The 27,655-nt window shown below is 38.5% G+C and overlaps 1 long non-coding RNA gene across 1 annotated transcript; it reads left to right on the forward strand.

The window, feature by feature from the left end:
* LOC114283617 (uncharacterized) lies at positions 1-27,509 on the forward strand. The gene is made up of 6 exons (XR_014345531.1): positions 1-400; positions 498-577; positions 1,900-1,961; positions 2,044-2,143; positions 24,407-24,439; positions 27,172-27,509. It is a non-coding gene; the product is annotated as an uncharacterized LOC114283617 (long non-coding RNA).
* Positions 27,510-27,655: the final 146 nt, after the last annotated feature.

A 27,655-nucleotide genomic window follows, 5' to 3' on the forward strand; every position in this document is an offset into this window, starting at 1 on the left:
TGTTCTCTGTTTACAACCATTTGTTCAAACCTCTCACACAGATTCTCCTTCACCACCAAGCCTCACCTCACCGCAGACCACCACCATCGGCACAGATCGCCACGACCACCGCCGCAGATCCCCACTACCGTCGATGATCCTCCTCCGTCCTCCGTTGGTGTCTCTCTCTCTCTCTCTCTCTCTCTCTCTCTCTCTCCTAAACACCCACCACTGTCGATGATCCTCCTCTTTCTTCTCCTCCTCCACTAGTGTCTCTGCCGGATCTGAGAAGATCGTCGAAATCTAAATCAGATTTGAATCCTAGGCCGAGATCTAACCGTCATGAGCGATCCACAGCGACGCAATGGCTTCCAAATCCTACGACAAGATCGCCGATATCTGCGACGACCTCATCCTCCAGGCACATACACTACCCATCCTTCTATTCTATTATTGATCTCTCTTCTTATCAAACCCCAATTTACTCTCTCTCTCTCTCTCTCTCTCTCTCTCTCTAGGTTTCAACGCAGGGGATTACATTCCAGGACAAATGACCCTACTCGATTCATCTTCTAGGCCACATCTGCATCGATGACATGTGAGTTGATTTTGTATGACTGTGTTGTTCAGTGTCATTGATTTGGGGTTTTACGATGGTTTTATGGTTTATGTATATATATATATATATATGTTTTGTATTGCAGCAATAGTGCTTGACTGTTCAGTGTCATTTTTTCTGTGTAAAATTTTGACATTGTTGTTCTCACTTTGTTTCTTGTTTGATTGTCAATTTGAATTCTGGGGTTTGTGTTCATTTTTTTTAATCAGAAGATTTTCATTGTGGAACTTTATTGATTTATCTGTATGGTGGTTGAGTAGACCTTTTTTTAGATTTTGAATTTAGCTTTGATTATTCAATCTGTGAGATATAGGGGTGTGATCCTACTTAAAATTCTTAGTTCCTTTCTTTGAAAGTATAGGGGTGTGATTCTGAAAGTATGATTCTTAAAGTGAGATATAGGGGTGTGATTCTGAAAGATTTTTTTAGCCAATTAAATTGAGATGTAGCTTCGAATTTCTGCCATTAAACACTATTCAGATATGAAGTTGTGCAAATAAAATGGCAAAGATTATTTTGTTTTGTTGGTTAGAGTTGATAATTCTATAACAAATTGTAAATGCATTCAGAAGGCAACTTCAAGGATGTCTACTGAAAAATAAGCTTATTTTGAAAACTTAAATTAAAAGAGAAAAGAAGATTTTTTAATGGTCATGTTCTAGAAGATAGAGGGGCAAGGGTTCTATTCATAGAGTGAATGAATAGAACCCTATTCATTCCTATCATTTAAAAAGGGTTCCGTTCTTTTTCATATCTAGAGATTGGAATGCAATTTGTGATGTGTTAGGATTTTTGTTTTGATGTAATTGCTGGTCTTCTTGAAGAGGACACCTTGTCCTCTCTCTGTTTTTGTTTTTGTTTCCTTTTTCTTCATCAATAAAATTATTATGTTGCTAATCAATCAAAATAAAATAATAAAAAATGAAATGAATGAAGAGGTAAATAGGCAAGTGACAGTAAATGAAAAAAAATATTTCTTTCCAGACAAACTCTAGCTTTTTTTATCTGGAACTATTTCATTCGATGTTTAGTGAGATATATAATTTCCTCTTGTCCACGCTTGTTTTGCAATGGATATAGAAATATGTAATCCTAATTATATGTTTTTTTGCATTATTAATCCTATGCTATAATCATCCTGATCAAACATGCCCTTAGTTTACTTTTGTTGCATCATAACTGCCTTATCAGCATTATAGAGGGCACCCCTGTGATATCAGATGTTAAATTTTTATTTGAGCTAGATGGGGCATAGGGAATCTTACTATTAGTTTCACTTATCTCATTTGGTACACTAACAGAAGCTTACGGAGGGATATATGGATTTCAGTAGAGGCACCAACCTACTTCAAATGGTTCAAAGGTAACACTCACAGTGCCAAATATCATGTTCTTGCATCTACATGTTTCACTAAAATGGATTTGTAAAGGTGTTTCTTTTGCAGGCACTTTGAAGAGCAAAAGATTGAGCAGCTAGATATGGCAGAGCTCACTCAAGTACAACACCAATTAGATGCTATACTCCGCCAAACCAGAATAAAAAAGGTCAGTTTTCTAATACTCCTCCTGATTAACACATTTAAATTTCCATCTTTAATTTTTAAACCACAACCTGGATGATTTTCAGTACTTGGCCCATAGAAATAAAAAATTGATTAGATTTCATTACATGAAGAGAAGTAGAACATTGTCATACCTAATATATGAGAAGCAAAAGGCATTCAGTGAATCGACTATCAACAGTTCAATTTTGATATTGTGCAGGTACTGTACTTCTGAATTTTGAGATATGACCTACCTACCAACCCCAATGAGCACCTAAATATCATATACTAATGCCAAAAATTCATTTAAGAAGAAGAAGAAACAAGATAAATAAAAAAGTTATAATGTGATGGATTGATGTCACAACCTGAGATGTTCATGAGTCCATATTAGTGACTGGCCATGCATCTACAGAATCTTTAGTTTACCTGTCTCAAATTAAAGATCAGAAGGTAATAGTCCATCAAAATGCGTGTTTACTTTGTCATAATTGTCTTATATTACTAATGTGCTCCCCTGGTGTTTGTATCCTTATCCTACCTAGAGGGTGAATGCCGACACCCTTCTTAACCTATGTAAGACAATTGGTACAACTTACGAGTTAGGCCTTTTTTGTGTGTTCATGTGTGTGGACTTTAAGTACAATTGGTACAACTTACGAGTTAGGCTTTTTTTGTGTGATGTGTATGGACTTTAAGTTATTTAAGTTATTTGGCTCTTGGTATGGGGGTGTGCTATTTCCATATGTTAAAAAGAGGGGGGGAAAAAAAGAAAAAGACAAGCAATACAAAGGTTCACTAAGCAATTATCACAACAAAAAAATTCGTTTTTTGCGACGGGGGGCGGCCGTCGCAAATGCCCTGGAGGCCGTCACTAATACTTTTTGCGACGGTAATGTGGCTTTTTGCGACGGTAGTGGGGGGTCGCGACAAAGGGGGTTGCAAAAGAGATTTAGCGACGGTAAGTACCGTCGCCATTAGTTTCTGCGACGATAAGGTGTGTTTTTTGCGACGGCACTTTTCCTGTCGCCAATAATGGAAAAAAATCCTGTTTTAGTGACGGCACGTAGTTCCTGTCGCTAAAAGTGAGTTTTTGAGACGGCAACGGTTACCGTCGCTAAAGGTATCTTCAAAATTTCAATTGGACAGCTTTTGCGACTGTTTTGGGACCGTCGCAAAAGCCTATTGTTGTTTTTTGCGACGGGTTCTTCTCCCGTCTCAAAAAAAAAAAAAAAAAAAAAAAAAAACCTGCTGAAAAATTATTAAAAAAATTAAAATAACATGTATTAGATAAAAAAATAACTATAAAAAAAATGAAAAATTACAGAATAATATAAATACGTACATAAACAAAAATTGACAAATAATGAAAATTAATAATATTGTTCCATTCATAGCAATACATAAATAAAATATCATAACAATAAAAATTATGCCACTACATAACGTCGCATAATACATACATAATGTTGCTCACAAATTTAAATAACATAAATCAAAATCAAAACCAAAAGTTTTCGTCTTCATTCGTTCGTGGGTTACAAAAACAAAAATTTGTCATAATCTTGATACGCCCGCATTCCAGAAGAAGCCAACTGCTACTCAGGAAATATCTGAAAAAAACAAGATAAAAATAATTAAAAACCATATAATGGTGTTAATATTTTAATTATAGAAAAATATAAAAAAAATTGACTACTATATAATTAGAAAGATAGTTTAGTAAATAATTTTGACTGGACCGAAATCCGGCTCTAACTCCCAAACCAGAAACCCGATTCGAGCCTTGTCTTCTCCCACAAGTCTCTCGTGCCTAGGCGGTCGTGTGTGCCAAGTTTCGTGCTAAACCGACGCTGTTTGGTGATTTTGGGGCGTTAACGCCTCGAATTAAAGTTTCTTAAAGAAGTAGTTTGCCTAAATTGAAATCCGACTCTAACTCCGAAACCGGGAACCCGATTCGAGCCCCGTCTTCTCCCACAAGTCTCTCGTGCCTAGGGGGTCGTGTGTGCCAAGTTTCGTGCTAAACCGACGCCGTTTGGTGATTTTGGGGCGTTAACGCCTCGAAAAGAAGTTTCTTAAAGAAGTAGTTTGCCTAAAGTGAAATCCGACTCTAACTCCCAAACCGGGAACCCGATTCGAGCCCCGTCTTCTCCCACAAGTCTCTCGTGCCTAGGCGGTCGTGTGTACCAAGTTTCGTGCTAAACCGACGCCGTTTGGTGATTTTGGGGCGTTAACTCCTCGAAAAGAAGTTTCTTAAAGAAGTAGTTTGCCTAAAGTGAAATCCGACTCTAACTCCCAAACCGGGAACCCGATTCGAGCCCCGTCTTCTCCCACAAGTCTCTCGTGCCTAGGCGGTCGTGTGTGCCAAGTTTCGTGCTAAACCGACATCGTTTGGTGATTTTGGAGCGTTAACTCCTCGAATTCAAGTTTCTTAAGGAAGTAATTTGCCTAAAGTGAAATCCGACTCTAACTCCCAAACCGGGAACCCGATTCGAGCCCCGTCTTCTCCCACAAGTCTCTCGTGCCTAGACGGTCGTGTGTGCCAAGTTTCGTGCTAAACCGATGCCGTTTGGTGATTTTGGAGCGTTAACTCCTCGAATTCAAGTTTCTTAAGGAAGTAGTTTGCCTAAAGTGAAATCCGACTCTAACTCCCAAACCGGGAACCCGATTCGAGCCCCGTCTTCTCCCACAAGTCTCTCGTGCCTAGGCGGTCGTGTGTGCCAAGTTTCGTGCTAAACCGACGCCGTTTGGTGATTTTGGGGCGTTAACGCCTCGAAAAGAAGTTTCTTAAAGAAGTAGTTTGCCTAAAGTGAAATTCGACTCTAACTCCCAAACCGGGAACCCGATTCGAGCCCCGTCTTCTCCCACAAGTCTCTCGTGCCTAGGCGGTCGTGTGTGCCAAGTTTCGTGCTAAACCGACGCCGTTTGGTGATTTTGGGGCGTTAACTCCTCGAATTCAAGTTTCTTAAGGAAGTAATTTGCCTAAAGTGAAATCCGGCTCTAACTCCCAAACCGGGAACCCGATTCGAGCCCCGTCTTCTCCCACAAGTCTCTCGTGCCTAGGCGGTCGTGTGTGCCAAGTTTCGTGCTAAACCGACGCCGTTTGGTGATTTTGGAGCGTTAACGCCTCGAAAAGAAGTTTCTTAAAGAAGTAGTTTGCCTAAAGTGAAATCCGACTCTAACTCCCAAACCGGGAACCCGATTCGAGCCCCGTCTTCTCCCACAAGTCTCTCGTGCCTAGGCGGTCGTGTGTGCCAAGTTTCGTGCTAAACCAACGCCGTTTGGTGATTTTGGGGCGTTAACTCCTCGAATTAAAGTTTCTTAAGGAAGTAATTTGCCTAAAGTGAAATCCGGCTCTAACTCCCAAACCGGGAACCCGATTCGAGCCCCGTCTTCTCCCACAAGTCTCTCGTGCCTAGGCGGTCGTGTGTGCCAAGTTTCGTCCTAAACCGACGTCGTTTGGTGATTTTGGAGCGTTAACTCCTCGAATTCAAGTTTCTTAAAGAAGTAGTTTGCCTAAAGTGAAATCCGGCTCTAACTCCCAAACCGGGAACCCGATTCGAGCCCCGTCTTCTCCCACAAGTCTCTCGTGCCTAGGCGGTCGTGTGTGCCAAGTTTCGTACTAAACCGACGCCGTTTGGTGATTTTGGAGCGTTAACTCCTCGAATTCAAGTTTCTTAAGGAAGTAGTTTGCCTAAAGTGAAATCCGACTCTAACTCCCAAACCGGGAATCCGATTCCAGCCCCGTCTTCTCCCACAAGTCTCTCGTGCCTAGGCGGTCGTGTGTGCCAAGTTTCGTGCTAAACCGACGCCGTTTGGTGATTTTGGGGCGTTAACGCCTCGAAAAGAAGTTTCTTAAAGAAGTAGTTTGCCTAAAGTGAAATCCGACTCTAACTCCCAAACCGGGAACCCGATTCGAGCCCCGTCTTCTCCCACAAGTCTCTCGTGCCTAGGCGGTCGTGTGTGCCAAGTTTCGTGCTAAATCGACGCCGTTTGGTGATTTTGGGGCTTTAACGCCTAGAATTCAAGTTTCTTAAAGAAGTAGTTTGCCTAAAGTGAAATCCGACTCTAACTCCCAAACCGGGAACCCGATTCGAGCCCCGTCTTCTCCCACAAGTCTCTCGTGCCTAGGCGGTCGTGTGTGCCAAGTTTCGTGCTAAACCGACATCGTTTGGTGATTTTGGAGCGTTAACTCCTCGAATTCAAGTTTCTTAAGGAAGTAATTTGCCTAAAGTGAAATCCGACTCTAACTCCCAAACCGGGAACCCGATTCGAGCCCCGTCTTCTCCCACAAGTCTCTCGTGCCTAGACGGTCATGTGTGCCAAGTTTCGTGCTAAACCGATGCCGTTTGGTGATTTTGGAGCGTTAACTCCTCGAATTCAAGTTTCTTAAGGAAGTAGTTTGCCTAAAGTGAAATCCGACTCTAACTCCCAAACCGGGAACCCGATTCGAGCCCCGTCTTCTCCCACAAGTCTCTCGTGCCTAGGCGGTCGTGTGTGCCAAGTTTCGTGCTAAACCGACGTCGTTTGGTGATTTTGGGGCGTTAACGCCTCGAAAAGAAGTTTCTTAAAGAAGTAGTTTACCTAAAGTGAAATTCGACTCTAACTCCCAAACCGGGAACCCGATTCGAGCCCCGTCTTCTCCCACAAGTCTCTCGTGCCTAGGCGGTCGTGTGTGCCAAGTTTCGTGCTAAACCGACGCCGTTTGGTGATTTTGGGGCGTTAACTCCTCGAATTCAAGTTTCTTAAGGAAGTAATTTGCCTAAAGTGAAATCCGGCTCTAACTCCCAAACCGGGAACCCGATTCGAGCCCCGTCTTCTCCCACAAGTCTCTCGTGCCTAGGCGGTCGTGTGTGCCAAGTTTCGTGCTAAACCGACGCCGTTTGGTGATTTTGGAGCGTTAACGCCTCGAAAAGAAGTTTCTTAAAGAAGTAGTTTGCCTAAAGTGAAATCCGACTCTAACTCCCAAACCAGGAACCCGATTCGAGCCCCGTCTTCTCCCACAAGTCTCTCGTGCCTAGGCGGTCGTGTGTGCCAAGTTTCGTGCTAAACCGACGCCGTTTGGTGATTTTGGGGCGTTAACTCCTCGAATTAAAGTTTCTTAAGGAAGTAATTTGCCTAAAGTGAAATCCGGCTCTAACTCCCAAACCGGGAACCCGATTCGAGCCCCGTCTTCTCCCACAAGTCTCTCGTGCCTAGGCGGTCGTGTGTGCCAAGTTTCGTCCTAAACCGACGTCGTTTGGTGATTTTGGAGCGTTAACTCCTCGAATTCAAGTTTCTTAAAGAAGTAGTTTGCCTAAAGTGAAATCCGGCTCTAACTCCCAAACCGGGAACCCGATTCGAGCCCCGTCTTCTCCCACAAGTCTCTCGTGCCTAGGCGGTCGTGTGTGCCAAGTTTCGTGCTAAACCGACGCCGTTTGGTGATTTTGGAGCGTTAACTCCTCGAATTCAAGTTTCTTAAGGAAGTAGTTTGCCTAAAGTGAAATCCGACTCTAACTCCCAAACCGGGAATCCGATTCCAGCCCCGTCTTCTCCCACAAGTCTCTCGTGCCTAGGCGGTCGTGTGTGCCAAGTTTCGTGCTAAACCGACGCCGTTTGGTGATTTTGGGGCGTTAACGCCTCGAAAAGAAGTTTCTTAAAGAAGTAGTTTGCCTAAAGTGAAATCCGACTCTAACTCCCAAACCGGGAACCCGATTCGAGCCCCGTCTTCTCCCACAAGTCTCTCGTGCCTAGGCGGTCGTGTGTGCCAAGTTTCGTGCTAAATCGACGCCGTTTGGTGATTTTGGGGCTTTAACGCCTCGAATTCAAGTTTCTTAAAGAAGTAGTTTGCCTTAAGTGAAATCCGACTCTAACTCCCAAACCGGGAACCCGATTCGAGCCCCGTCTTCTCCCACAAGTCTCTCGTGCCTAGGCGGTCGTGTGTGCCAAGTTTCGTGCTAAACCGACGCCGTTTGGTGATTTTGGAGCGTTAACTCCTCGAATTCAAGTTTCTTAAGGAAGTAGTTTGCCTAAAGTGAAATCCGGCTCTAACTCCCAAACCGGGAACCCGATTCGAGCCCCGTCTTCTCCCACAAGTCTCTCGTGCCTAGGCGGTCGTGTGTGCCAAGTTTTGTCCTAAACCGACGCCGTTTGGTGATTTTGGGGCGTTAACGCCTCGAATTCAAGTAAAGAACGCAAAGATGCATTTTAGCTTAGAATGCAAAGATACATTTTATACCTGATCTTCTGGTGGTGGTGTATATGGATTCTCATCTTCTGCAGATTCCCTAAATGCCCGGTGGCCACTCGATGCATCAGGAACCTATGTTAGTCAGTGCATAATGTGTTAATCATATTCGAATTTCATACATAATCTTGAGTGAAAATTGAACTATCAAACAATTGTGATGTTTATATAGAACCTGTCTGTTGGGATCCACACTCGCCCCCTGTGACACAAGGGCCATCATCTCAGCTCTCATCTGCTGCAAATGTGTAGAGAACTCTGCTCGCAGCTCCTCCCTCAACTCATCCCTTAGCTCAGCACGAACCTGCTGCGTGATCTGATCAATAGTCGATGGCTGGGGTGTTGACTGTGATGGCCCAGCACCATCCTTATACACCACTCTCCGAGGCACGATTCTCCCGTATGTGCGACAATATCCATGTCTGTCATGACCTATCAACTCATGGAAAATGGCATTCCTAGCCTCCAAAGTCCGACCATCCTCAGGTAGCATAGAGAGTTGGCGATTAAACTCATCCTGTATTGAATAAGACACACAAGTATACGCCAAATTAAGATGGTTGACACACAGAAAATAAACTTTAAATACAATCAAAGGTGTTTGGAAACTACCAAGGTCTGGATAACCTCTGGGTCATCTACTCTACGTGTCATAAGCCAAACATTCATCTTATCAGTAGACTCCCCCTTACTGGTCATCTAAATTTTTTTTAGAAATATGAAAATTAGAATCCAAATAATTTGCAAATATACAATGTTTATTTATATACAAAAATAAAACAATAAAATGTAAACCTCATGCCGTATCTGAGAGAAAGTAGTACGCCCTGTGGTATGAGCTATGCCGTGAGCTCGCCGATTTTTAGCGTTCCTACTTGCAATTTTCTATAACAAGTTCAACAAATGTAAGTATGTAAATATGATTTGTATGTTTACATATCATAAATATAACGTAATTGTATACCTCAGCATCGGAAGTACGCCAATACTCCACAAGTTGTTCCTACTGGCTTGGCACAACGTTCATAGGAACATCATCCTTCAGATTAGGATCAGTGCTTCTAGGCTTGAAATACTTAGCCTTAAGCTTGTTCTTGTGATCCTTCCATATGCTGTTGCAGTTTTTCATGCAGATTGGCTTGTACTCCTCTGGACATATATTCAAATTGTCCTATAAAACACAAAGTTTAAGGCTAAGTATAACACAAATTTGGAATTCGAATTTGTGGACAAAAATATACTTTTACCTTCACATCCTTCCAGATAGCATCAACAATATCATTAGGCACACTGTTCCAGTCAACAAAAGTAAGAGGAACAATGTTACCATTCCGGACAATAATGCCAAGTTGAGTAGTTAACTTGGCCACGTTATCCCCTATGGGGCAGTAATTTCCATCAAATTGTATGTGCAGCTTTTTACCAGTACCCCACTCTTTAATGCCCTTGGCACATCCTCTACCACGCCTAGTCGAGGTTGATGAAGAACTAACATGACCTGCGATATACAATAATAATAAACAATATGCAATGGTAACAACCAAATGCAAATTTAAATAATGTGAATACAAATCATATCAAATAAACCTGATGTGGGCTGTGAAGAAGTAGAAGGGTCTGCAAAATACAATGAGAATAAACAAGTTATATATAATGAGCATAAATAAATGTATGTGTAAATAATTTTCATGCAAATCAAAGCAAATTTAAATACCTGCGGATGGCTCATAAGCTGATGATGATAGCTGCTGTGGACGCACCGATGGTAGGCGTGGAGGCTGAGTACATGGTAGCTGCTGTGGTGCCACTGATGGTGGTCGATACGGTGGTAATGGCCCCTCAGATGGTGGTGGCACTAATGGCCCCTCCAATGCTGGCCGATGTGATGCCTCCTCTAATGGTGGTGCTACTGATGTCCTGTTATGTAGCACATCAGACATCATGCGCCGGGGATGCTCAGGCTTCCTCTTCCTTCCCATAATAATCTGCGAGCAATATAACATTAATTGACATTAGAAACATAGACAATGGTTTGTCATCAAGTATAATATGACATGAATTGAACTAATACAATTACAAAGACAAAGTAAATTAAGAAATTAATGATTAACTACAACCTTGGCCTTAATTGAATTACTAATGTTGATTACATATCAGCCTATTTGAACATCAACTGTTTCCCCTTCTGCGGTTTCCCTCACCCAACCAACTTCTTCATCACGAAGCATTATATTTTCTTCCAATTGTTGGCTTATGTATGGCTCGATTTGTGGATCAGTTGAACTCATATCAAATAAACCTCTTTGAGACATCTTCACCACGACTTGCTCTGCTTGGGACGCCAAGATGAAAGGTTCATTGGTAATTCGATCATCTCGGTACAACAAATGACTGAAGTTCACCAACGTGAAATTGAAGACATCTTCTTTCTTTCCGTGAATGTTGTCAATCCAATCACACTTAAACAACACATGTTTCTTCTCATTGGAATATCGAATCTCAACAATATCTGTCAATTGTCCATAATAGTACACAGACCCCAGACGAGGATTCTTGTCTTTTCGACTAGCATAACTTATGGTATCTGCCTTCAAAGCTACACCACAATTTTGTGTGGCTCGACGATCATCCATGGCCTTTACTCGATACCGAAAACCATTTAGTATATACCCGTTGAACCTCCTTGCGAGGTTATGAGGACCATTTGCCAATAGAATAATCTCTTCAGAAAGTATGACATCAATAGTCCTTCGCAAAGTTTGGACCTATTTAACACGAAATGTAAAATTTAAAATGTAGATCGACTTAAGTAACTAGAATCTATAGAGTTAAATACATACATGTTCCTTGAACCAAATGTGAAAAGTTTCAAAATGTTCACGCCGAAGTTGATGATCGTCGACACGAGGCATTTTGAGCTTAAGTACTTCAAGGTGTTTGCTGTGTAGATTGAAATTTTAGCCATACAAAAATTTTAGTTGAAAATTCAATAAAACATAATAAAATATTGAGTGAGTGACTTAACCTACTTTATGAATGGTTGAACCACGCTTGTATTGCATAAGATGTACCGATGAGCTTGTACCCAAGAAGTATTATCAAGATAAAAGCTTGTGTTTTCACCAGTAGCATGACCCAAATTATCAGCACCACTATAGTTCCTCACGGGTCGACTAGATTTGGTTTCCACATCACTGAGATATTGTGCACAAAAATTCATGCATTCTTCCATAAGATATCCTTTAGCAATTGATCCTTCAGGACGAGCTCTATTACGCACGTATTGCTTCAAAGTAAGAAGATACCTCTCAATTGGATACATCCATCGAAACTGAATCGCTCCACCCAATAACGCTTCATCAGCTAGATGTATAGGCAAGTGCTCCATTATATCAAAAAAACTCGGAGGAAATATTTTCTCTAGATGACAAAGTGTTACAGCGATACGATCTTTAATATATTGCAAATCTGTCGCACGATTCACTTTCGAACACAATTGTCTAAAGAAATTGCTCAATTCAATCAAGGGTTCAATTACATTCTTCGGTAACGATCTGCGAATAGCCAATGAAATAAGTTGTTGCATCAGAATATGACTATCGTGGCTCTTAAGACCCTCAATGCTTCTATCATGTAAGCGCACACGACGTGATATATTGGATGAATACCCGTCGGGAACTCTTACTTCCTTCAACACTTTCAAGAACAAATCTTTCTCATCCTTGGTCATCGTGAATTGTGCTGGTGGTAAATAGGCTTTATTCGACCCTCTTAACTGCAAATGTAGGGGTTTTCTAAGATTCATATCTTGTAAATCACGCCGAGCATTAACGCCATCCTTCGATTTTCCTGCAACCCCTAATATTGTCCACAACACATTGTCACAAACATTCTTCTCTATATGCATCACATCGAGGTTGTGTCTTATTAGATTGTGCTCCCAATATGGCAATTCATAAAAGATACTCTTTTTCTTCTAACTGTGGGTGCGATGTCCAGCTTTCTCCTTCTCTACTTGTCTCCTATGCCTCTCCTTAAGGTCATCCCTCTTGTATTGGGTTAAAATACCCTCAGATTCTAATTGTAGCAACATCTCAGTTCCAGACAACAATTTGGGTTTGAGTCGGACTTCCCGAGTACCATCAAATGATACTTTATCCTTCCGGAATTTATGGCCAGTGGGTAAAAATCTGCGATGACCCAAGTATGATTGTTTCCTACTATGCTTCAACCAACACGATGTAGTTTCCTTATTGCAACAAGGACATGCATATTCGCCTTTAGTGCTCCAGCCTGACAAGTTTGCGTATGCAGGAAAATCACTAATTGTCCACAGTAAAGATGCATGCATTTGAAACATTTGATTTGTTGATGCATCAAATGTTGACACACCCTCATTCCATAGTTCTTTCAACTCCTCAATCAACGGTTGCATGTACACATCAATCTTGTCACCAGGTCCTTTTGGGCCGTCAATAAGCACGGCTAAAATTAGAAATGGTTGCTTCATGCACATCCATGGCGGCAAGTTGTATGGAACGAGCACAACAGGCCAAGTGCTATGAACTATGTTCATCGTTCTGAATGGGTTAAAACCATCAGATGCTAAGCCAAGCCTTACACTTCGGCAATCATTACTAAACTCAATATTCCGACGGTCAAAATCTTTCCATGCAAGGGAGTCAGCAGGATGCCTGAAGACACCATCATCAGTTCGTTCCTCTGCATGCCATCTCATTAACTTGGCCGTCTTGGATGACATAAACAACCTCTGCAACCTTGGCTTTAAAGGAAAATACCTCATCTGTTTTGCAGCTATTCGTTTGCCACCTTTGTTAGGACCATTTGAACCACCATCACCATTTGATTTCCATTTATAACTGTTGCATATGACACATTTATCAAGATTGGCGTCCTCGTTTCGAAACAACATGCAACTGTTGGGACATGCATCCCACGTCTCATATGTGAAGCCCAAATCTGTTGTGACCTTTTGAGCTTTATAATATGAGTCCGGGAGTTTCACACCCAACGGGAACGCCTCATTCAATAACTCAAGCAGCATGTCAACAGACTTGTCTGTCCACTGATTAAGCACCTTCAAATGTAAAAGTCGAACAATGAATGACAAAGATGTGAACTTCTGACAACCCGGATACAATTCACTTTGTGCATCTTGAAGAAGTTTGAAATACTTTGCAGTCTCTGCATTTGGACCGAGCTGGGGTTCAAATGCATGGGGATCAGGCCCCTGTGGTTCATCATCCTCAACACTTGTATCGGCATGTGGATTTCCCATAGCCCCTTGTATCATTCCAATCATATCATCCCTAATGTCTGAATTAGCTAATGTTTCATTCTCTCGATTACCATGCAGAGATAGGTAAGATTCCCCATGATTAATCCAATGTTTGTATTTTTTTAAAAAACCATTCAAAATCAGATGCTCCCGTACACCCTCTCGTACAAAATAGTATCGATTCTCACACTTCCTACACGGACAACTGATCATCGAACCTTCAACCCTATTGGTGTAGGCAAACACAAGGAATTCATCAATCCCATTAATGTATTCGCTCAACATCCTATTTGGAAGATTGATCCAACTCTTATCCATCATCTGTACATATCCACAAAAATATCTCATCAAAGTAACTCTAAATATAATACCTACGTATTTGTCACGACCCAAACCCGGCCCTATGGGTTTAGCACCGTAACCGGCCAGTAATTCGAGATTACCGAAGGCCTGCCTAACAGTAATCCAGCAAAACAGAGTACAGGGCCTGGCGGAAGCCAATACAGTAAATAAACAATGTCCAATGAGCTGTGACAGTCTACACATACAAGTACAATCATTCAGAACAGGGATCTAATCCCTAATAAACGGTACAGTAATAGTCTATACAGTCTATACAGTAAACAAAACAGTTACAGGGACAGACGGGGAATATTAAAACACCCCAAAGCCGAAGCTTGAACGGCTTAGAACCTCACAGTGAGGCACAGTGGTTGGCTGACAAAACAAAAGCTTGCCTGACGCTCCTAGCAGCGGTCCAGTGCCTGAACACCTACATATATATATATAAGCAGTGAGCTAAAGCCCAGTGAATAACAGAATGCGTAAAGAGGTTTGGGATGAATGTCTTTTCAAAATTTAAACAGTTCATTGATTTAGTATATCGGTCAGTCAGTTTGTGGCTCATATTGATGCCGTAGCAGTCATTTAGAAATCATAGTAATCGTACGTGGCACATCCGTTAGCAGTACTAGTAGCAGTGTCAGTACAGTAGCAGTAACGGTAACAATAAAGTAGTAGTAACAGTAACAGTACAGTAGCAGTAACAGTAACAGTAACAGTACAGTAGCAGTACAGTAACAGTAACAGTACAGTAGCAGTACAGTAACAGTAACAGTACAGTAGTAGTACAGTAGCAGTAACAGTAACAGTAACAGTACAGTAGCAGTACAGTAACAGTAACAGTACAGTAGTAGTACAGTAGCAGTAGCAGTAACAGTAACAGTAACAGTACAGTAGCAGTACAGTAACAGTAACAGTAACAGTACAGTAGCAGTAACAGTAACAGTAACAGTACAGTAGCAGTACAGTAACAGTAACAGTACAGTAGTAGTACAGTAGCAGTAACAGTAACAGTAACAGTAACAGTACAGTAGCAGTACAGTAACAGTAACAGTAACAGTACAGTAGTAGTACAGTAGCAGTAACAGTAACAGTAACAGTACAGTTCTTATGGATTCAAGAGGTGTCTCGCACAGATTCTAGAGGTGGCTCACTTTGTAGCACTTAGTTCCGTGCAGCACTTTGCTCCAAGTTTCACAGATTATAACAGTCATATGTGGTACATCCAGTAGCTAAACAGTACAGTAGGTCTTAATAGACCGGGTCTTAATAGACCAAACAGTGAATGATGGCCATCATATCAGTTAACAGTAGTGGTTCCAACATGGGAACCGACAGAGATCTCTGTAACAGTAACAGTAAGCAGTAGTTGCTAAGGATGCCACAATACAGTTCAGAATATAGGTCATACATTCATTCATTCAGTTAACAATAACAGTTCAGAAACAGTTCAGTTTAATTGTTCAGAAGATAATCATTTTGAACATATCTTTACACAAATGTTACTCACAGAGTTCTGGGCTATAGTAAGCTAGAGCGTGTCTCCCCAGTCGCCAACCCTTAGGTGTAGAATTAGAAGTGAGGGAGCTCAAATTAGTAATCAACCTTCAATTCTTTAAGCAATTCTAGCCAATTCACCATGAAACAAGTTGAACTCAACTCTTCTAGCTCCTCTCTCTCTCTCTAAGGTCGGCTAGAGCATCAAACAAGGCTGAGGAAATGTTTGTTTCAAGTGTGCACAAGGCTCTAATATGTTATAATAAGAGGCCCACTAACAATGGCAATTTGGTAATTAAGCCTAACTCCTTAATTAGCTTGTTTTAATCTAATTTAGTCATACCTAATTAGTTTTCAGGTAAATACACCATAAACTCACATTAATTATGAGGATTATAAAACATTAATCGATTCCCGGTTCGCCCGCCGATAAGGCCTTCAATTAGCAGTTTAAACATAAAACATGAACAGATAATCAAACAATCAAACAGATAGGTTATGCATTTAAACAGATACAGTCAGTCAATTAATTCCAGACTCCAGTCAGTCAGTTCAGTACTTTTAATCAGCTCAATTATCAGTCATGATCAATTCAGTTTAACAGTAATCAGTCAGTCATTAGTCGGTAAACAGTGTTTAGTCGGTAAACAGTGTGAGGGTTGTTACAGTCTCCCCTCCTTATAAAGAGTTTAGTCCTCTAAACTCGAGTTAACATACGGCAACAGAGATAACGCCTAACATAACAGTAGCTTTCACTCTTTAACAGGAGCATAATCATATTCATAACAGTTTCATGACCCAATCTCAATCTTAGCAGTGCATAGAAATAGAATCATAAATCGCATACAGAGATTAGGGTCCGAATTATAATGGAGTCTTAGACCTAGTCAGGTTTTAGAGTCAGGAACAGATTCGGATACAGAGCAGAAGCTGAGCCCTCGTAACGAGGCCTCCGGTACGGGTAACAGAGTGCAGACAAATATAAGTTCCATAAGGAACCTCCAATATCGGGCAGCTAACATATACCACATAATATTAAGAGTCACGAATACATATCAGAGGTTGACCCCTTAATCAGTATACAACATATAGAATTTCAGAAAACAAAACTTATTTCGTGACACAGAACATGAATATAGTTGCACACAACTTTACTGTAGTGGTAATCACACTACTTATATCAAGTACTTATCGGGGTTATAGATTGCACTGGCCTCATTCCATAAGTAATTTCCCCCGTTAAGTTACAGAGATTCGATTCATTCACTTCTGAGTCATTCATCCAGTCTTTGTTCAATTTGTCCTTAATTCGGTAATCCATCACAGTCAGTCCAGTTCATTTGGGAGCTATTGGAAACATAAGGCGAATTTGTACATTACTCCCATTACAGTAGGCAGGGTTCTGAAGTAATCACTCACATACTATTCATCAGTTTCAGTTCTCACAGATTCGATCATACTATGTATCAATATGGAAACAGTCATACTGATTTCACATACTTCCAGATAGTGAGGGTTTATAATCAAAACTAGTTTGCTGTCAACAAATCCCATCAGTTCTGAAGTACGGTAATCGCCAAAACAATCATTCCCTAATCAAACAAGTTCATAGTTATGCGGTAATACCGGGTGATTAATCACATGGCAGGCACCCAGTTTTCCCCATATTGGAAGCAAATCAGGTAATAGCTCTCAATAAGAGTTTTCTCAAGTCGATGAAAGTTCGACTAGGTCATTTCAGATGCAAGTTCTGTCCAATCATAATAAATAAGACTTCGAAGCACAAGCATCAAACAGAAGTTCTATTGGTTACACAAAGGGTTTCATCAACCCATGGTTCTATCAGATCAGATCAGGTAGCAGTTTCATACTCCAGTCATTTCAGTACATAGTCAGTAGTTTCGCAATTAGTCAGAGTCCATTTATTGTCAAACTTACATCAGGGTCTGGTATCATTATAATTCATATCGAAGCAGTACAGATCACATACAACGTGTTCCTCCCATTAAGTTTACAGGCAATGCAGTTATTCACATCGAGGGGTAAACATCACAGTTAGTATAGCAACTTCCAAATAAATCTTTCATATAGGCATATAGCATACAGTAATACATTACGCGAGATTCTCGGACACATAATAGGGAGTTGCCCTACGAGGGTTCCAAATCAGTCATACAGTCACTAGAGCATAGGCTCGCAGGTCTATTCCAACAGTCATGTCAATTTTCCACGATCACGATTCACAGTCAAGAGTTTATTCGTCGGGGTCTTTATTCAGTCACACAATTCTGGAGTCATAGTCCCAACGGTTAAGTTATCAACAAATTATACACCAATCAGATACCATCGAGGGTACAGTCATATATGTGCACTCTCAGAGTCCACTAATATTCCCATTACGGATGCATAAGTTCAATGTACAATACAAAATAGTTTTCCCCAGATACGATAGTTAAGGTAGCAAGTCATAAGTCTACCCAGTCTAGTGACATCCTTAAGTAAAGGTATACGAACATGTACATGAGTCCAAACAGTTTTCATAGCATAGGTAATTGTTAACATAAGGCGTTACGGTGTTGTACATAGTCCACATCAAATAGTAGATCTCGAAAGATTCATTAACCACAGTCCATACCTGACAATCCTAATAGTCTTACAAGCATGGGAACATATGTACAGGTGTGAGTCTAAAATCAATTAGCATGTGAGCATTTGTTCGCAAATTCATACGCAGTAGCTCATCTTTACAAGCTAATATGGGTTCTTAATTTCAGAAGTCCCACACACAAACAGTTCACGTATATAATTCAAGTTCAAGGGTCCAATCATTCAATGATGTCCGTCAATATATATAACAGTTCAGTCCGAATCATAGCTATACAGATTTCTCGAATTACAGTCAGTCATAAGGTGGTCCCACGTTCAACAGTTCTAGCACAGTTCAAAAGGTCATGCTTAATAGTTCACATTCAATTATTGCAATATGATACAAGGACCTAACTCAGTAAACTCTCGTTGGTCACAAGTCCTGACAATTCTCATAGTATAGGGTTCATAATTTCAGTAATTCAGTTGGTTCAGTCAGTATGTTCACAGTCTTTATCGGATTAAGGAATGTACGATTCCCACACAGATGTTCGTATAGGCAATTACACATAATTAAGGTAATACCCGCGCCAGTCATTCCAGTGTTCCGAGCATTCTCTGGAACTAGGGTCTAGATTTAGACTCAATGTCGTTCGGTTGAGTTCGTGGGCAAGATTTAGGCAAGTGTCCTTCCTGTCCATGTCTAAAGCGAGTTTTAGACAGGCGGTGGCCACGCCCCAATGTTATTTCCCACAATCGGTACAGATAGGTGTATCATTGGTCAAGGCTATTGCCCGGGGTTTTCCATTCGCAGTGGTCATTTTCACTTTCTGTTACTTCCGTTTCATTCTTTCTGATTCGGTTGACGATGTTGATTTGGATATTTCAATGCTGCTACGTTGTCTCAGGCATTAATACTCTATCCAGGACATCTACATGCTTTGTTGGGTTTTAGCACGTCAATTCAGTCAAACACATCTAGGTCACGCCCACCTTCAATTCTTTTCTATTCTTTTGTAGACAGTATCTAACATGTGGGGTGCCTATCGAATTAGCTGGGTAAATTTTACCTCGTATTCGACCACAGTCTTATCACCTTACTCAAGTTGTTCAACTCGGATACTTCCCTATCTTGGATGCATTGGGGGAAAGTATTTTTCGAAGAACACTTCACCTATTTTCTCAGTTTCTGAACCCAAGCCTCAGTTTTCAGTGGTTCGGTACTTCCCAGAAATTTCGGTGGTTTCAGTTTGTTGGGTTTCTGTATCAGTGTCATCAGTTCATATTCAGTTGGTGCAGGCACGTATGTCTGTCTTTATTATCTCAGATTTTCGATTAAGGCTTCAATCATTCATTCTAGCCTATTAATCCTCATATCAGAAGATTCAGTTTCGTTCACAATCCTCGCCCTTTCCCTTGTTTACACACAACAGGGTGATTATCAATCCAGGAGAGGTTCTTACTGATTTCACGTTTTATTTCATATCAGACGCGTGTATGCTTTCAATTCAACTCAGGTACGGTCACATGACCCTTTACTACCACACGTCCATAATCACATAGATTCCATATTCGGTATTAACATTCACATTACATGTTATACCACTTAACTTCTTTAAGTATGCATGTAGGTTGCGTTCATTTCACCATAGACAATACGGTAATCATGAGCATAGACAGTTGCATACTTAAACACATTAACACATTTATTCAAATCATGGCCACACACACTTCTCATGTTCATGCAATGCCCTAATTACTTTTCTAGGACATCCTATAGCTCACTTGGACACGTGTGTGCAGTATAACTCGTGGTTAAATATTGCTCTGATACCACTCTGTCACGACCCAAACCCGGCCCTATGGGTTTAGCACCGTAACCGGCCAGTAATTCGAGATTACCGAAGGCCTGCCTAATAGTAATCCAGTAAAACAGAGTACAGGGCCTGGCGGAAGCCAATACAGTAAATAAACAATGTCCAATGAGCTGTGACAGTCTACACATACAAGTACAATCATTCAGAACAGGGATCTAATCCCTAATAAACGGTACAGTAATAGTCTATACAGTCTATACAGTAAACAAAACAGTTACAGGGACAGACGGGGAATATTAAAACACCCCAAAGCCGAAGCTTGAACGGCTTAGAACCTCACAGTGAGGCACAGTGGTTGGCTGACAAAACAAAAGCTTGCCTGACGCTCCTAGCAGCGGTCCAGTGCCTGAACACCTACATATATATATAAGCAGTGAGCTAAAGCCCAGTGAATAACAGAATGCGTAAAGAGGTTTGGGATGAATGTCTTTTCAAAATTTAAACAGTTCATTGATTTAGTATATCGGTCAGTCAGTTTGTGGCTCATATTGATGCCGTAGCAGTCATTTAGAAATCATAGTAATCGTACGTGGCACATCCGTTAGCAGTACTAGTAGCAGTGTCAGTACAGTAGCAATAACGGTAACAATAAAGTAGTAGTAACAGTAACAGTACAGTAGCAGTAACAGTAACAGTAACAGTACAGTAGCAGTACAGTAACAGTAACAGTACAGTAGCAGTACAGTAACAGTAACAGTACAGTAGTAGTACAGTAGCAGTAACAGTAACAGTAACAGTACAGTAGCAGTACAGTAACAGTAACAGTACAGTAGTAGTACAGTAGCAGTAGCAGTAACAGTAACAGTAACAGTACAGTAGTAGTACAGTAACAGTAACAGTAACAGTACAGTAGCAGTAACAGTAACAGTAACAGTACAGTAGCAGTACAGTAACAGTAACAGTACAGTAGTAGTACAGTAGCAGTAACAGTAACAGTACAGTAGCAGTACAGTAACAGTAACAGTAACAGTACAGTAGTAGTACAGTAGCAGTAACAGTAACAGTAACAGTACAGTTCTTATGGATTCAAGAGGTGTCTCGCACAGATTCTAGAGGTGGCTCACTTTGTAGCACTTAGTTCCGTGCAGCACTTTGCTCCAAGTTTCACAGATTATAACAGTCATATGTGGTACATCCAGTAGCTAAACAGTACAGTAGGTCTTAATAGACCGGGTCTTAATAGACCAAACAGTGAATGATGGCCATCATATCAGTTAACAGTAGTGGTTCCAACATGGGAACCGACAGAGATCTCTGTAACAGTAACAGTAAGCAGTAGTTGCTAAGGATGCCACAATACAGTTCAGAATATAGGTCATACATTCATTCATTCAGTTAACAATAACAGTTCAGAAACAGTTCAGTTTAATTGTTCAGAAGATAATCATTTTGAACATATCTTTACACAAATGTTACTCACAGAGTTCTGGGCTATAGTAAGCTAGAGCGTGTCTCCCCAGTCGCCAACCCTTAGGTGTAGAATTAGAAGTGAGGGAGCTCAAATTAGTAATCAACCTTCAATTCTTTAAGCAATTCTAGCCAATTCACCATGAAACAAGTTGAACTCAACTCTTCTAGCTCCTCTCTCTCTCTCTAAGGTCGGCTAGAGCATCAAACAAGGCTGAGGAAATGTTTGTTTCAAGTGTGCACAAGGCTCTAATATGTTATAATAAGAGGCCCACTAACAATGGCAATTTGGTAATTAAGCCTAACTCCTTAATTAGCTTGTTTTAATCTAATTTAGTCATACCTAATTAGTTTTCAGGTAAATACACCATAAACTCACATTAATTATGAGGATTATAAAACATTAATCGATTCCCGGTTCGGCCGCCGATAAGGCCTTCAATTAGCAGTTTAAACATAAAACATGAACAGATAATCAAACAATCAAACAGATAGGTTATGCATTTAAACAGATACAGTCAGTCAATTAATTCCAGACTCCAGTCAGTCAGTTCAGTACTTTTAATCAGCTCAATTATCAGTCATGATCAATTCAGTTTAACAGTAATCAGTCAGTCATTAGTCGGTAAACAGTGTTTAGTCGGTAAACAGTGTGAGGGTTGTTACAGTATTCATGTACCATGATACCTATCCATCCAATTTCTCTGAAATAGGTAGGTAGTCTTATCCTAGTTAGTTATTTACCGATTTAATAGGAGAACATAAAAAATGATATAATTTCATACTTTCTGAGTCATAACTTAAAAAATAAATAAATCATAACCAAACACCACATGAGACACAAGTTGCACCTTAGGATTTCTATTCTATAGAAAGATTTTGTCTATTATCAAAAAGTTGAAATTGCAATATTCAAAGGAAACAACCAGGTAGTTCAAAACCAATATAGACGGATCACAAAACGAAATAGGAGTACCCTTTACAATCGAAAATGCAAGCAGTGTTATTATAGAATACAACAAATAAAAAGAATAGACTCTTCATAGCCCATTTTTGCAATTTACAATTCCGATTACACTTTGGCCTTTCAGCATGAAAATGCACACCCTTCTTCATATAGAAAGTCAAATATATGAAAATAAACATATAGGGAGAAAATATTACAACTACAGAACTACTTTCCATGTTACCTTCCTAATTTTCATAAATGAAATCAAGTAGAGTCACTTCCTCCTGACCAAACTATTCTTGGACTAATTTGGTTGCATTTCGTGTTCAATTTTTTTTCCTAATTTTTTTTTTACATATATAAAAATAGGTTGTGAATTTTTAAAAGTTTATTATTAGTCAAAATAATAAATGTTATTATTATTTATAATATTTCCATAAATGTCAAAATAATAAACTTACTAATTTGGTTATACTAATTTTTAATTTGGTTATAATAAACTTAATAATTTGGTTATAATAAACTTAATAATAAACTTACTAATAAACTTGGTTATAATAAACTTAATAATAAACTTAATAAGTTTAATTTGGTTATAAACAACCTAAGTTTAATTTGGTTATAATAAACTTAATAATAAACTTACTAATTTTTTTTTTTACATATATAAAAATAAGTTGTGAATTTTTAAAATTTTATTATTTGTCAAAATAATAAATGTTATTATTATTTATAATATTTCCATAAATGTCAAAATAATAAACTTACTACTTTGGTTGCATTTCGTGTTCAATAATATTTCCATAAATGTTATTATTATTTATTTAAATATACAGATTTTATAATATCAATGTAATTAGAATTATAATGTATATATATATATATATTTATATATAATTTACATATTTTTATAAATATTTCAATATGTATATATATATATAAAGATGCTACAAATTTATATATATATATATATAGATAGATTTAATAATGTATATATACAGATTTAATAATGTATATATATATATATATATAAAGATGAGACAGATTTATATATACATATTGATACAGATTTATATATATATATATATATATATACAGATTTATATACATATATATATAGATGATACATGTATATATCTATACAGAGAGAGAGAGAGAGAGCATACCGCACCACCGTTCGTCCTCGCCGCAGCACCGCCGCACCACCGCACCACCGTTCGCCGTTCGGCTTCGCAGGGATTTGGGGGCAAGAAATGGGTTTCACAGATTTAGGGATTTGGATATAGGTTTACACTTTTTGATCGAGCGGCAAGACGAAGAGCGGGGGAAAAAGAATTTCACTTTTTGCGACGGGAGGTTTTATACCGTCACAAATGTCAAGTACTTTATTCATAAAACGACGCCGTTTAACTTATACTTATTTGCGACGGAAAATTGCTGTCGCAATATGTAAAATATTCGCGACAGAAACCTTACGCCGTCTCAAAACATTACTTTTGGCGACGGTAAAAACATCCGTCGCTAATACGGATGCATTTACTTCCTATCCGCGCATTTTTTATTACCGACGGGGACAATGCCGTCGCTAAAGCCCTCATTTGCGACGGTTTAAGCTGCCGTCGCAAAAAACCATTTTTTACGACGGGAAAGTTACCGTCGCTAATGCTTCCGTGTTTTTTACCCCCTTTTCTTGTAGTGTATGCTTGTAGACACCTGTTATGATTGAGGTTGAATTCTTTTAAATTTTGAAATTGGGTTGATTATGTAGTGATATGGTAAATGTAGAGTAAAACTAGGAAAGAAGGCTTGAAGCTAAAAACAGAATTCAATGCTCAATTCTTGGAAGAATGAAACAAATTGAGTGTCTTATCATTCCTAAGATTAGTGTCATCTTTCCATGTATCAATTGTCACTCATTCTTATTGCTATAGCCTATATGTTGATATTATAAACATGATTCTAAAATGTGTACTGAATTAAATTTCAAATTCACATGACACTAACAAACTGAGAAGACAACACAACCTGATTATCAAAAAGTATATTGATGATGATGCTTACCAAACATCAATTATGTGCAGTTGATGAAAGCTGTCACGGCTCTCCATGAAAAGGTATGTCGTCTTTAATAATTCTTCTCCCAATTTTACAACAAAAGAGAAAATTACATCTTTGTAAGAATTCCCTTCATTCTGCATTTGATCATAAGCACATGTTCAAGAGCACCTAATTTTTTTTTTAATTAAATTTTCTGTAATTAAAAAAAAATGAGGTGATGTTTAAGCACTTTGCAAGAGAATTGTCATGCATACTGGTGTGGTGTGACATATGACAATATACTAATTGAAATGGATTTATTTAGTTAGTCTGCAATGTGTGTAGAATAGTTGGGACAGAGTATTATCCATATATAGTGTTTAAATTGAAGTGGGAAGGATTTCAGGGCACATCTATGCAATGGTTGGTGGTTATTTATTTATTACCTTTTAAAATCAAAGATCATTTGTATCCAAAACCAACTTCAAGCAATTGGGATTTGAGTGTGACTGTGTATTAGTTTCTTAAATCATACAGTTCTCAGAGCCATTAAACCTTAGGTGCCCTCTATAGTAACCCAATTTCTTAGATCCAGTTGTTGATGATGGTTTAGTTTTTTAAAGCTTAAATATATATATATATATATATATATATCTGATCAGTTGTACAGATACGTTCTGTCTGTTTGTTTTTTCATTAGTATTTTAATGCTAGCAGACTACTAGAGTAGATCCAATGGATCAAAAGTCATACAAAGATATTTTTCATGTTTGAAAGACCCCAAAAGATGCTCAGCTTCACTGGTGAAGTTTTTAGCAAAACTTGTTTTAGTGTTTCTTGTAGTCTGAAGGCCATTGTGACCTGTTGCAAAGGTACTCAAGAAAACCATCTCTGTGTACATATGATTGCAGTTAGGACATTTTCAGATGTTCTTCATGATTCATGGGTTTATAAGTCCATACAGTTTTAACATGGTTTGTGTGGTTAGTCAAACTACTGAAATATAAGCTTTTTGTCCGACACGAGCATCAAAGTCATTAACACAAAAGCACAAGTGAAGAATAACAAAAATATTGATGTTTCTATGAACATAATTTGTTAATTATTGTCAAATAAGTCAATCTCTTAAAAGGTGTAAATGAATAATAGAATCTAAAACTTACTCGGTAGTAATAATATTAGGTTAAATTACACTTTATCCTAGATATGTTTGTGATTGGTTAGGGCTTGTTTTTTCTCCCCAATTTGGGGATGTCTTTTTGTATTCTTTGCATTATCTTAATGATTTCTTAATAAAGTTTGTTTATTTATCAAGTTGTGCAAAAATAAAAATAAAAATACACTTTATCCCTTTGAACTATCATTTGGTATCCCTTTATTTCTCTCAGCTAAAAAATACTCTACTTTGCTACTTTGAAATATTAATTTTGTGTCAATGTGAACCTTCTTTTAATTATCTGTTACATAAAATAGATGAAAAATTGAATGTTGTAAAATGTTTTCAAATGACTTTATTCATATCTCCCCCTTTTAGGCCATTTTAGGCTTTCTATAATATTTGAGGTGTCATGTGCAAGTGACATCAATTTTTCATTCATTTATCTGCATATGGCCTTTTTTCCTAGACGGTCATTTTCAAAGGCTTTTTAGTTAATATTTATATTTAGCAGACTTTGTTATTGGCATTAACTTATTGAATCCATCATTTGGGTTCATAATAAATTTGAAGTTGCTCGTGATATAGAGCATAGATCCTCGAGCACTGTACATAGATGTGTTGTAGGAGTAACTATATATCTTTTAGGTGGAATTGCCACAACATGTGCATTCTTCTTAGCAAGAATTACTGTAGTAAGAAAATGGCTAAGAGGATTTGAAAGGCATTGTGGCATTAAAATTTTTAAGGTTTAGTCAAGACTTAGCCCAAGATCCCACTAATCATCATATTTGGTATGGTATTGCTACTACACATGACTTCAATAGTCATGATGATATACTAAGAAACATCTTTGTGAGAATATTTTTGCTTCTCACTTTGGGCGATTAACAACGCCACCCAATTAGCACACATTAATGTGTATTTAGGAGGGAAAAGATTGAGTACACACTTAACTTTTGACATAATGCATAAAGTGGTGGTCCAAGAACCTTTACATGTGAGGCGCATTGTTCAAGCGATTTGGAATCCCTCATTTTGGTCAACTGGCTCTAGAAGATTTTACTTGAGGCGGTGCTATTGGCCTAGGCATTTATAATAATAATAATAATAATAATGTGTTTGTGTTTTGACACATTTAGCTAGTACCAATCTTTTTAATAGTTCAAAAAAAAAAAAACAAAAAGAAACAAAAATCTCTCGACTAGAATTTTCACAATTATCACTAAAGACTAAAAAAAAATTAAAAAAAAAAATCACTAAAGACTTATTTTTCACAGAACAAACACAAGGAATAAACACATGTGGATCACCTTGTGCCTGTTTAATAATCTATTATATGAAAATTCCTCTGTGCGACTAGCACAGCTGAAGTGAGAATAGAATGAATATATAGCCTAAATAAAGCAATAGCACCCCTATATCACAATTATAAGAATGCTATTGTTTTACAATTATAAGAATGCTATTTATTTACAATTTGAGTACACACTTGTTTTATTTACAATCACAATTATAAGAATCATATTGTTTTATTTATAATTTGATAATGATAGTCATTTAATTTGCTCTTTATGACCTTTGCTTTTCATCGACATTTTTCATTATTTGTCCAATTTTACCTGACATTATTTAACTTTTTCTTTGGTATAGATGGATGAACTCGTGCTCAAAGCTAAATTGCACAGGACAAATTGGCACTTTTTGCATTTTTTTGAAGGATTATATAATTTTGTATAGATGTATATGGAAAATATTAGGGTAGACTAGTAGTTATATTTTTGGATGGGTGTGTATAGAAAATATTTGGTAGACTACTCGTTATATTTTTCGGTTGATGTACATGGATAAAAATTTAAAACATAATAACAAGTACTTGTTATGTTTTAAATTTTTATGCTAGATGAAATATGTAGTTTGGAATTATTTGTGGATGAAAACTTATAATAATTGCTGATTTTAATTAAACAGGTTCAAAAATGGTTGATATATGTATTTGGTTGAATGTTCATGATTTAATTTATTTGTTGGTTTGAATGATTTTTGCAAATTACAAATTATATTGAATAAATTGGGTGGATTATTATAAATTACAGGTTTATTTTGTTGGATGTTGGCGACCAAAATTTGGTTTTGT

This window comes from Camellia sinensis, chromosome 1 (assembly GCF_055761805.1).
Source record: "Camellia sinensis isolate YWXY chromosome 1, ASM5576180v1, whole genome shotgun sequence".
In the NCBI taxonomy this organism is placed as follows: domain Eukaryota; kingdom Viridiplantae; phylum Streptophyta; class Magnoliopsida; order Ericales; family Theaceae; genus Camellia; species Camellia sinensis.